The following is a 9,335-nucleotide window of genomic DNA, read 5'->3' as shown; positions in this document are numbered from 1 at the left end:
AATAGTAACAAGGGGATAATAGTCACAGGATGTAAAACGAAGCGGGCAGCACTGGACTGTTTTATTTATTTCTTGCATTTCTATCCCACCTTTTCCTCTACGAGGAACTCAAGGCTCCTCCCTCCTTGCTTAGTTAACTCCCACAACAACCCTGTGGGGTAGGTTAGGCTGAGAGGCTGTGATTGGTCCAAAGGGAGCTTTATGGACGAGCAGGGAATTGAACTCTAGACCCTGAACCACTCTGGTTCTAGGGACGAGGGCCAGGGAATCCCATTTTCCAATTGTAAAAACATCAGCAGAGCCTGACCGCTGGATCAGGCCAATGGCCCATCTAGTTTAGCATCCTGCTCTCACAATGACCAGGTGCCTCTTTTGGGAAACCTGCAAGCAGGTTCCAAGTGCAGGACGAACTCCCTCCTCCTGTGGGTTCCAGCAACTGGATTCAGAAGCACTCCTGCCTCAAACTTCGGAGGCAGAGCAGAGCCATCCTGGCTAGAGGCCATTGATAGCCCTCTCTTCCTCCATGCATTTGTCCAGTCCTCTTTTAAGGTCATTCAAGTAGATGGTCATCACTGCCTCCTGTGGCAGGGAGTTCCATAGTTTATCTGTGCATTGTGTGGAGAAGTGGCCCTCAGTTCCAAAGTTTGACCACGTGCTGCAAAAAGAAGCAATTCCTTTTGTGTGCCTTGAATCTTCCCACATGCAGCTTCAATCCTTTCTTACACATGTGTAAGAAAAATCCCCATTTGTCTGCCTAAACTACCTCAAAGGGTTGCTGTGAGGATCAAAGGATGTGGGCAACCTGCACACTTAAGGCCCTTAGACGGATAAACATGCGCAAGGGTTGTGCTCAATTAGCATTTACTTAAGAGTACCTTCCTCCCCGTTGTCAAATATAAAAACAGTTTTTTATCTTGTCTTTTAATGTCAGTGCCTACAATACCAAGTAAAAATGCTTCTGGTTTTTTTTTAATAAATATGTATTTCAACATCTTTTTTACCTCATTATAAATCATTTCCCAGAAGCCTTTCACTTTCTTACATTCCCACCACAGATGATAAAAAGTACCTTCCTTTTCCTTACAATTCAAACATCTATTACTTATTTTATACATTTTAGCTAATTTCACTGGTGTAATATACCATCTATACATCATTTTCATTACATTTCCTTTCAAAGCATCCTTTCCATAATTTCTCCCAGTCTTTTTTTAGCTATATATTATAACCAAAGTCTTTGGCCCAATGTATCATAACCGACTTAAGGGAGCTCTCTTGTCTTAGGGGTGTGATGTAATTTACAATATTTTGATGCCACCCTCCCCACCTCTCTGATTTGGATCCAAAGGAAGCAAGCTGTATTTTCTACTCATATGAATAACAGCAGGCCAAACCCTTCACCCCCTTATTGCTCTGAAGGCAGAGCAGGGACCCTGGGGGGCTCCAATTGCCATCCTTCGCCTTCTCCCTGGCCATTATGGCTTGAGCATCTGATAGGAGACTTTCCTCTTCATCATCATCATCATCATCATCGCCACCACCATCAGTTTATCTTTTCCACAATTGTGCCCAAATGACTTCGAGCACCCCATGGGAACAGATAATCGTGGCAATATAAAAGGAAATTATTAAACGCAATTAGAAATAATCACATTGTAAATAAGCAGAGAAAACAAATCCACACAGCACAGTAGAAAGGTGGCTTACTTTAACAGCTTGAAACTAAGCAGGAGAGAGAATAATATAGAAATAAAATGACCTGCTTTGCAAAGCAAGCACATCACTGGTGTGGAGGTGGTCACCAGGAGCAACGCACTCTTTCCACCCAGATGACTGCACCATTTGGAAAACACCATTAACAGCATTTCAAAAATGTACTCCAAGTTCCCTTGTCTTATTAACAGTCTGTTCCATTGCATGTTTGCTCGAAAGCAAGTGTCGGTTAATAGGATGTAGGTCTACGTTAGTATCCAGTAGGTTAGGGGGCCTGGAAGCTGCCCATCACAGTTGCACAAACCAGCACCTGGACAGTAGACTAAGCAGATGCACAGCTCACCTGTCTCTAGAGATGGGATTGCTTCTACATTTGCATCTCTATGTATAAATTAGCAAATGCAAATTTGATGCAAATCTATGGCCACCTTTTTTGTGATCCCCCCCCCGCTTTTTGGTGGCGTGGGGGTGGGGTGGGGACCAAAACTGCTCTTTCACCAGGAGCCACAAACTTAACAGGTGGCAGGACTGCCAAAAGCTTTTCAGTGCCAGAATTTCCAGAGTGGGAAGGTGAATGTAGAAAATAACCATACCACTGGGGGTGTTAAACTGAAAGAGGCTGGAGAAGACCCAGAATATCTTTCATTGCCAAATGTCAGTTCCACCTGGATTTGCCACCAAACAAATCAACTCGACCTTCACTAGCGAGGTGCTAAAATTAGAATTGTTGCAACATCTCTCTTCAGCTGTAGCAAAGTTACCTTTTCAGGAGTGTGGATGGTGTCAATATGAAAACAGCAAAATATGAGTGATGCTTACATACAACACTGCTGCCATGTCAGGGGGTGGGTGGGTTGCAGAGGCTTCTCACGTTTATGCCCACCCCCTACCCCTGTATTGCACAACCTCAACAAACCCAGAAATGCAGCTGCAATGTGGGGCCACCTCTTCCTCCTGTATCCTGCATGGGGTGGAGGGATCCTCACAGAGGGCGATTCAGTCATGAGGAACATAGCTGGGTGTGCAATGGGCATGCAGAGCGCATGGTGAAAGGGCTGTGGATGTTTCCCATTGCTGAGGTAGCCTGGTAGACAGAGTCAGTGGTCCTGGTGCAGGCTATAGGGAATGATATAGGGAAACATGAGGTCCTGGAAGCCAAATTTAGGATGCTGGGTAGGATGCTGAATCATAGAATCATAGAGTTGGAAAGAGACCACAAGGGCCATCCAGTCCAACCCCCTGCCAAGCAGGAAACACCATCAGATGTTTTCTTGACAGATGGCTGTCAAGCCTCTGCTTAAAGACCTCCAAAGAAGGAGACTCTACCACACTCCTTGGCAGCAAATTCCACTGCCAAACAGCTCTTACTGTCAGGAAGTTCTTCCTAAGGTTTAGGTGGAATCTTCTTTCTTGTAGTTTGAATCCATTGCTCCGTGTCCGCTTCTCTGGAGCAGCTGAGAGACAGGACCTCCAAGGTAGCTTGCTCTGAAACGCTGCCTGTTCTGTGTGCAGCGTCACAAAGGCAGACACAGCTTTGGGGTCTCAATGCATGGAAGAGGCAGTGGTTTCAGGAAGAGGGGGTTGGATTTGTGAAGCACTGTCTGGGGAACATTCTGGGGCAAGCACCTGAATCGGGATAAAACCAGGCTGTTGGCGCTTAAAAGAAAAAGGGTGGCAGAGCAGGTTTAATTGTTGGTGGCGGGAGAGCCGACAGGAACCGAGGAGGCTCTGGTTCAGAAGAAATCTCTCTCCCCCTCCCCCCCCACCCCGGGATGTAGATGATAAAAACCAATGAAAATTTAAATGCGGGTGGCAGAGAACCAGGCATTGTTAGTGCAAGGACACAAGAGAGGAATTCAGAGAGGCCACAGCATTGCAGTTCAAAACACAAAGGCAGCTGGAGAGAGGAAGCGTACAAGTATGTATTTCCATGCTAATGCCTTAAACGCAATATTAGGAGCTCAGCTGGAGTGTATGGTGCTGAGTTAAACTCTGGAACTTTGCTCCTCCAAGAGGCATTGAGGGCCACCAATTTGGGTGTCTTTAAAAAAAAAGATTGGAGAATTTCATGGGAGGAGAGGGCTCTCCATGGCTCCTGGCCAGGATGGCTCCGCCTCCACAGCTGGAGGCAGCAATGCTTTTGAATGCCAGTTTCTGGAAACCACAGGAGAGAAGAGTTGCTCTTGTGCCCAGGTCTTGCTTGCCCCTGGGAGATTAGGATGCTGGACAGGCAGGGCTCTTCTGATGCTCTTATGGAACCTCCAGGCCCAGAGGCAGTCTACCTAGATTCCTAAAATGCTTGGAGCATTTGGCCACTGTGAGAAGAGGATGCTGGACTGGACTGCTGGGATAACTCAGTTGGTAGAGCATGAAATGGGCCATTGGCCTGATCCTGCAGCCTCTTCCTATGCTTTTCTTCGCGTGAGCTGTAATTTTTCATGGGGGCCGCTAGAGGCCGATCTGGTGCCAATTCCTGGGTCCATCGGTGGCTGCAGATTGTACGGCCCTTTGAGGCCCGGGGAAGCGGGGAATTGTAGTTTCTCTGCAACAGGCAGGCGGGGGCTGATCTGCGTCTTGGTTCCCTCTGCTTCCCAGGCGCCCCTTGAGAATCCTTAGAGTTGGAAAACGCCCTGCTGCAATGCAATCTTCTGGGCTTTTGGCTGGCGGCCGCAAGGCGGGTCCTACGCCCGGGTCCTGCCGCCCTCCGCCCCTTTGCCAGGAGAGGTGGAAGCAAGCAGGCAGAGGCGGATCGAGGACGCCCCACCCTCATCCCACGGTCCTTGGAGATGCTGGAGGGGACGGATCCCGCTAGCTGCTGCCTGCAAAGCAGGTGCTCACCCCGCTGGGCCTCGATCCTCCCTTCCCCAATGAAATGTACTCGGAGTCGAGAGTGAATTTCATGCTCTTTATTCAGCTCATAGTCATCAAGGAGAAGAGGAGAAGAAGAATGGCTCTTTTCCCAAAACCATCTGCTTATATACATTATTTACACAATGGGCCTTGCGTGATTGGCTACTTCAGGGCTACACCTGTGGGCCAATTATATTGTGGATTGACTTCTGCCTGCAGCCTGATTGGCTGCTCCTACAGGCCAATCAGGTAGCAGATTCACTTCTGCCCGCCGCCTGATTGGCTGCTCCAGCAGGCCAATCAGGTTGCGGATTCACTTCCACCTGGAGTTGGATTGGGTAGCTCCCGCTGTTTCTGAATCCTATTGTTCTAGGATTCAGCTCAGTACATAACACCCCTCCCCTCTAAGTTCCAGTCCTGCCCGGGAAGTTGCATTCGTAGTCCCCAAGGTCTGCTGGCCGCCTCCGTGTGCGTTGTGGCCTGGGGTGTTCCTTGGTCAGGGGTTCTGGTTCTGGCTCGTGTTCCGAGGCTGCTGGCTGTGCCGGGGCTGTCTGGTCTGGCGCCACTGAACCACTAGGTTGTGGCTCTGGTTCCGGTGTCCTTCCAGCCTCGGGGCGCCCCTCTGTGCCTACTGCTTCTGCTTCTGCTTCCCCTGCCCACCCCTCTCGCTCTACAGGCCTCACTGCCCTGCTGTCCCCTTGGGACCCCTCTGTCCCGCTCTCCTCCCGGGTTCCTCCTGGGAATCGTCGCCGTAGCTGGTCGCAGTGGCGGCGCCAACATTGCCCCCCTTCCGTTAGTACCTCGTACGACACGGGACCGGTCACCTTGGTGACTGTGGCGGGTACCCATGCTGGGCCTGCCCCAAAATTCTTTGCGTACACTGCGTCCTGGGCCACAAATGTCCGGGGGTTCCTGCCTTTCCCACCACTACCTCATCCTGAGCTCTGTCGGGGTGAAGTCGGTCCAGTCTAGTTGCAAGGCGCCGGCCCATTAGTAGTTCAGCTGGGCTCCGGCCCGTCGTTGTGCTTGGGGTGCTGTGCTGTGCTAGAAGAAATGCGGCAAGGCGGTATTCCCAGTCCCCTTGTGTCATGCGGCGGAGGCTGTCCTTGGTGGTCCGCACCATGCGCTCCGCTTGGCCATTGGTGGCAGGGTGGAATGGTGCTGAGCGGATGTGGCGGATGGCGTTCTGCGCTGTGAAGGTCTGGAACTCCTCTGACGTGAATGCGGTTCCATTGTCCGAGACGAGGGTGTCAGGGAGCCCGTGGGTTGCAAAAAGCTTACGTAGTACCCGGATGGCTGCCGCCGTAGAAGTGGACGGTACCAGTGCGACCTCCAGCCATTTGGTGTAGGAATCCACCACTATGAAGAATGTTTTTCCCTGGAAGGGTCCAGCGAAGTCCACGTGCAAGCGTGACCATGGATGTCGGGCGGACTCCCAGGGCTGGACTGGGGCCCTTGGGGGATCCGGGCGGGATTCTTGGCAGGTCTGGCAGTGTTGGACCCAGGCCTCTATCTCTCTGTCAATCCCCGGCCACCACACATAACTCCTGGCAAGGGCCTTCATCCTCACTACCCCTGGGTGTGTCTCGTGTAGGGCTGTGAGGACCCTTTTGCGGAGGGGCTGGGGAACAACAACCCTGCTTCCCCATAACAGGCACCCCTTGTGGGCCGACAGTTCATGTTTGCGGTTTGTGTAGCCAGCGAATTCTGGCCCGGGGCTGCTGCTGGGCCATCCTCGCCACACCCAGTCCAGGACCCGGGAGATGACCCTATCTTTTGTGGAATGGTGCGCAACTTCTTGTGCCTGAATGGGTCGGTCGGGAAGCAGCTCCAGGGTCATAACCTCTTGCGCAGGCGCTGGGTCGGGGCCTGTTTCTGGTAGTGGTAGCCTGCTGAGGGCGTCTGCGTGGCCCATCGCCTTCCCAGGGCGGTGGATTAGTGCATACTGGTAGCCGGCAAGGAAAATTGACCACCTGAGGACACGTGGAGACAACACTTGGGGGGTCTGCTTCTCGGGGGCAAACAGGCCAAGCAACGGCTTGTGGTCAGTCACTATGGTAAAGGGCCGCCCGTACAAGAAATCATGGAATTTTTTTACGCCCTTCACGATTGCCAGACCCTCCTTGTCAATCTGTGAGTAGTTTCGTTCGGCTGCAGCAAGCGTCTGGGAGAAGTATGCCACCGGCACCTCTCTTCCACCCGGGAGTTGGTGTCCCAGGACAGCGCCGATGCCATAGGGAGAGGCGTCGCATGCCAGCACCACTGGCAGCCTCTCGTCGAAGTGTGCCAAGACCGAGTTCGAGACGAGCAAGTCCTTGACTGCCTGGAATGCGGCCCTTTGTCGCTGGCCCCACACCCAAGGGGCCCTTTTATCTAGGAGTCTGTGTAGGGGCTCCGCTACCGCTGCCTTATGCGGAAGAAAGGCATGGTAAAAGTTCAATAGTCCCAAGAATGACTGAAGTTCGGGCTTGCTCTTGGGCGCTGGGGCCTCACAAATGGCCCGTACCTTGTCACCGGTTGGATGGACCCCTTCTGCGTCCACCTTAAATCCCAGAAAGTCCACCTGCGGCACTCCCAGTAAACACTTTTCCCGCTTCACCTTGAGGCCCGCCGTCTGGAAACGGTGCAGGACGGAGCGGAGGCGGTCCTCAAATTCCTCTGGTGTGGGCCCGGCGATCAGTACATCATCGAAGAAGGGGGTGACGCCAGGAATCCCTTTAAGGAGAGAGTCCATTAGATTCTGGAATATGCCTGGTGCCACGCTAACGCCAAATTGCAGCCGCTTTACTCTGAATGCCCCTCTGTGCGTCACAATCGTCTGAGCCTCTGCTGTGGCTTCGTCCACAGGCAACTGTTGATACGCTTGGGCCAAGTCCAGTTTGCCAAAGATTTTTGACCCAGCCAGGGTGGCGAGGACATGGCTGACCACTGGCACTGGGTATGCATGGGCCGTGAGAGCCTTGTTTATGGTGCATTTGTAGTCTGCACAGATGCGGACCGAACCGTTAGGCTTGACGGGTGTGACAATTGGAGTTTCCCAGGGGGCGTTGGGCACCGGCTCCAGCACTCCTTGCTCCACGAGTCGGTCCAATTCCTCGTCTATGCGGGGTTTCAGGGCGAACGGGACCCGGCGGGCCTTGTGCCTGATGGGTCGTACAGCGGGGTCTAGCTGTAGGGCAATGGGGGGTCCTGTATATCGTCCCAATGCCCCATCGAAAACCCCTGGAAACTCTTTGCATATGGCGTCCACGTCCACTTGTAAGCTAGTGCGGTTCACCCCGGTAACGGCTAGCCCCAGAGGTCCAAACCATGCCAGTCCCAGTAAGCTAACGTAGGGGCCCTTAACTACCAGCAAGTCCAATTGTTGCTTTCGCCCTCGATATTGCACCCTGAAGGTCCCCACCCCCATTGTAGGGACCTTACGTTTCTGGAAGTCCCGGAGGGTGAATGGGGCCGGCCTTAGTTTGGGACCCCCATTAGGGCACAGTTCCCTTAATGTTCGGGCCGAGATTATGGATAGAGTTGAACCCGTGTCCAGCTCCATGCGGCATGGGGCTCCCTCTATCTGTACCTCTATATAAATTTTCTCTGTGCTGGGATGGGGCAACTGGAATACCTGGTAGTCCGTGATCTCCGTCGAGTTGCCTTGGTGCATGGTGCCGTGTGACCTGGGGCTCCTGGGTCGGTCATCTGATGCTTGTCGACGGGTGAGTCGAGCCCGACACACCCGGGCGATGTGTCCCAATTTTCTGCACTGCCTGCACTCTGCGTTGCGGAAACGACAGGTCCTCCTCTCGTGGTTCTCCCCGCAGCTTGCACAGTTCCCTCCTTCTCGTCGAGGCTGCTGTGGTGTGTGTGCTGCTTGAGTGCGCCGCTGTACTCGGTGTACTTCCTCCCTGTCAGATTCGGATTCGTCGGTGAGGTCTTCGTGGTAGACCCTCGGTTGGGATGGCGGGGCCGGTCGTGCCTCTTGCGTTGACCTCTCGGCGGCTTCGGTTGCCAGGGCTTCCTCCAGAGCAATCTGGAACGTGAGGTCTTTTTTGGCGTAGAGGCGTCGTTGCAACATCTCGTCCCTCAGGCCACCGACGAGGCGGTCACGAAGCATGTTCTCCAACTCTGAGAAGTTGCATAGCCGGGCGGCTTGGCGGAGGGAGGTCACAAACCCAGTTATGGTTTCCCCCGGGGCTTGCCGCTTTGCGTAGAAGGCATTTCGGCAAGCTACCACCGAGGGCTGTGGTGAGAAGTGCTCCTTCAGCCGTTCCATTATTGTTTTGTACGAGACGGTAGCGACATCTCTAGGTGCAAGGAGAGCCCGGGCGATTTCAAACGTCTCCTCTCCACAGACGCTGAAGAATGTCGCCCTCTTCATGGCATCGTTGGTGACTTCTTTCGCTTGCAGGAGGAAGTTGAAACGGGCAGCGTACCCTTCCCAGTCTCCTGATGCTGGTTTGAATGGCGAGAAGCTGCTGTCGGTTGCCATTCTGGGTTCCTTGGGTCCTGGAGCTGAAGCCTGGATGCACGGTGCGATGCAGCGGTGCAGCAGGTGGCGGTGCTGCGGTGCAGTGCGTGGTGGCGGTCAGCTCAGCAGGATCCCACCTTCGTCGCCAGTGAAATGTACTCGGAGTCGAGAGTGAATTTCATGCTCTTTATTCAGCTCATAGTCATCAAGGAGAAGAGGAGAAGAAGAATGGCTCTTTTCCCAAAACCATCTGCTTATATACATTATTTACACAATGGGCCTTGCGTGATTGGCTACTTCAGGGCTACACCTG

The 9,335-nt window shown here is 52.9% G+C and overlaps 1 protein-coding gene across 3 annotated transcripts in view; it reads left to right on the top strand.

Annotated features, from left to right (window-relative positions):
• LOC148685202 (nigwaprin-a-like) overlaps positions 1-9,335 on the top strand; it is a 35,648-nt gene that overhangs the window by 2,822 nt on the left and 23,491 nt on the right. The window contains exon 1 of one of the 3 annotated variants that reach the window (XM_088673536.1): positions 3,549-3,631. The exons of the other annotated variants lie outside the window; for them this stretch is intronic. The gene's annotated coding sequence lies outside the window, so the exon portion shown is untranslated. Of the gene's footprint in view, positions 1-3,548; positions 3,632-9,335 lie in introns of those variants that run through there. 3 annotated transcript variants of the gene reach the window in all.

Source organism: Zootoca vivipara, chromosome 7 (genome assembly GCF_965207765.1).
Source record: "Zootoca vivipara chromosome 7, rZooViv2.hap1.1, whole genome shotgun sequence".
In the NCBI taxonomy this organism is placed as follows: Eukaryota; Metazoa; Chordata; class Lepidosauria; order Squamata; family Lacertidae; genus Zootoca; species Zootoca vivipara.
This window is presented reverse-complemented; position numbering and strand designations above follow the sequence as displayed.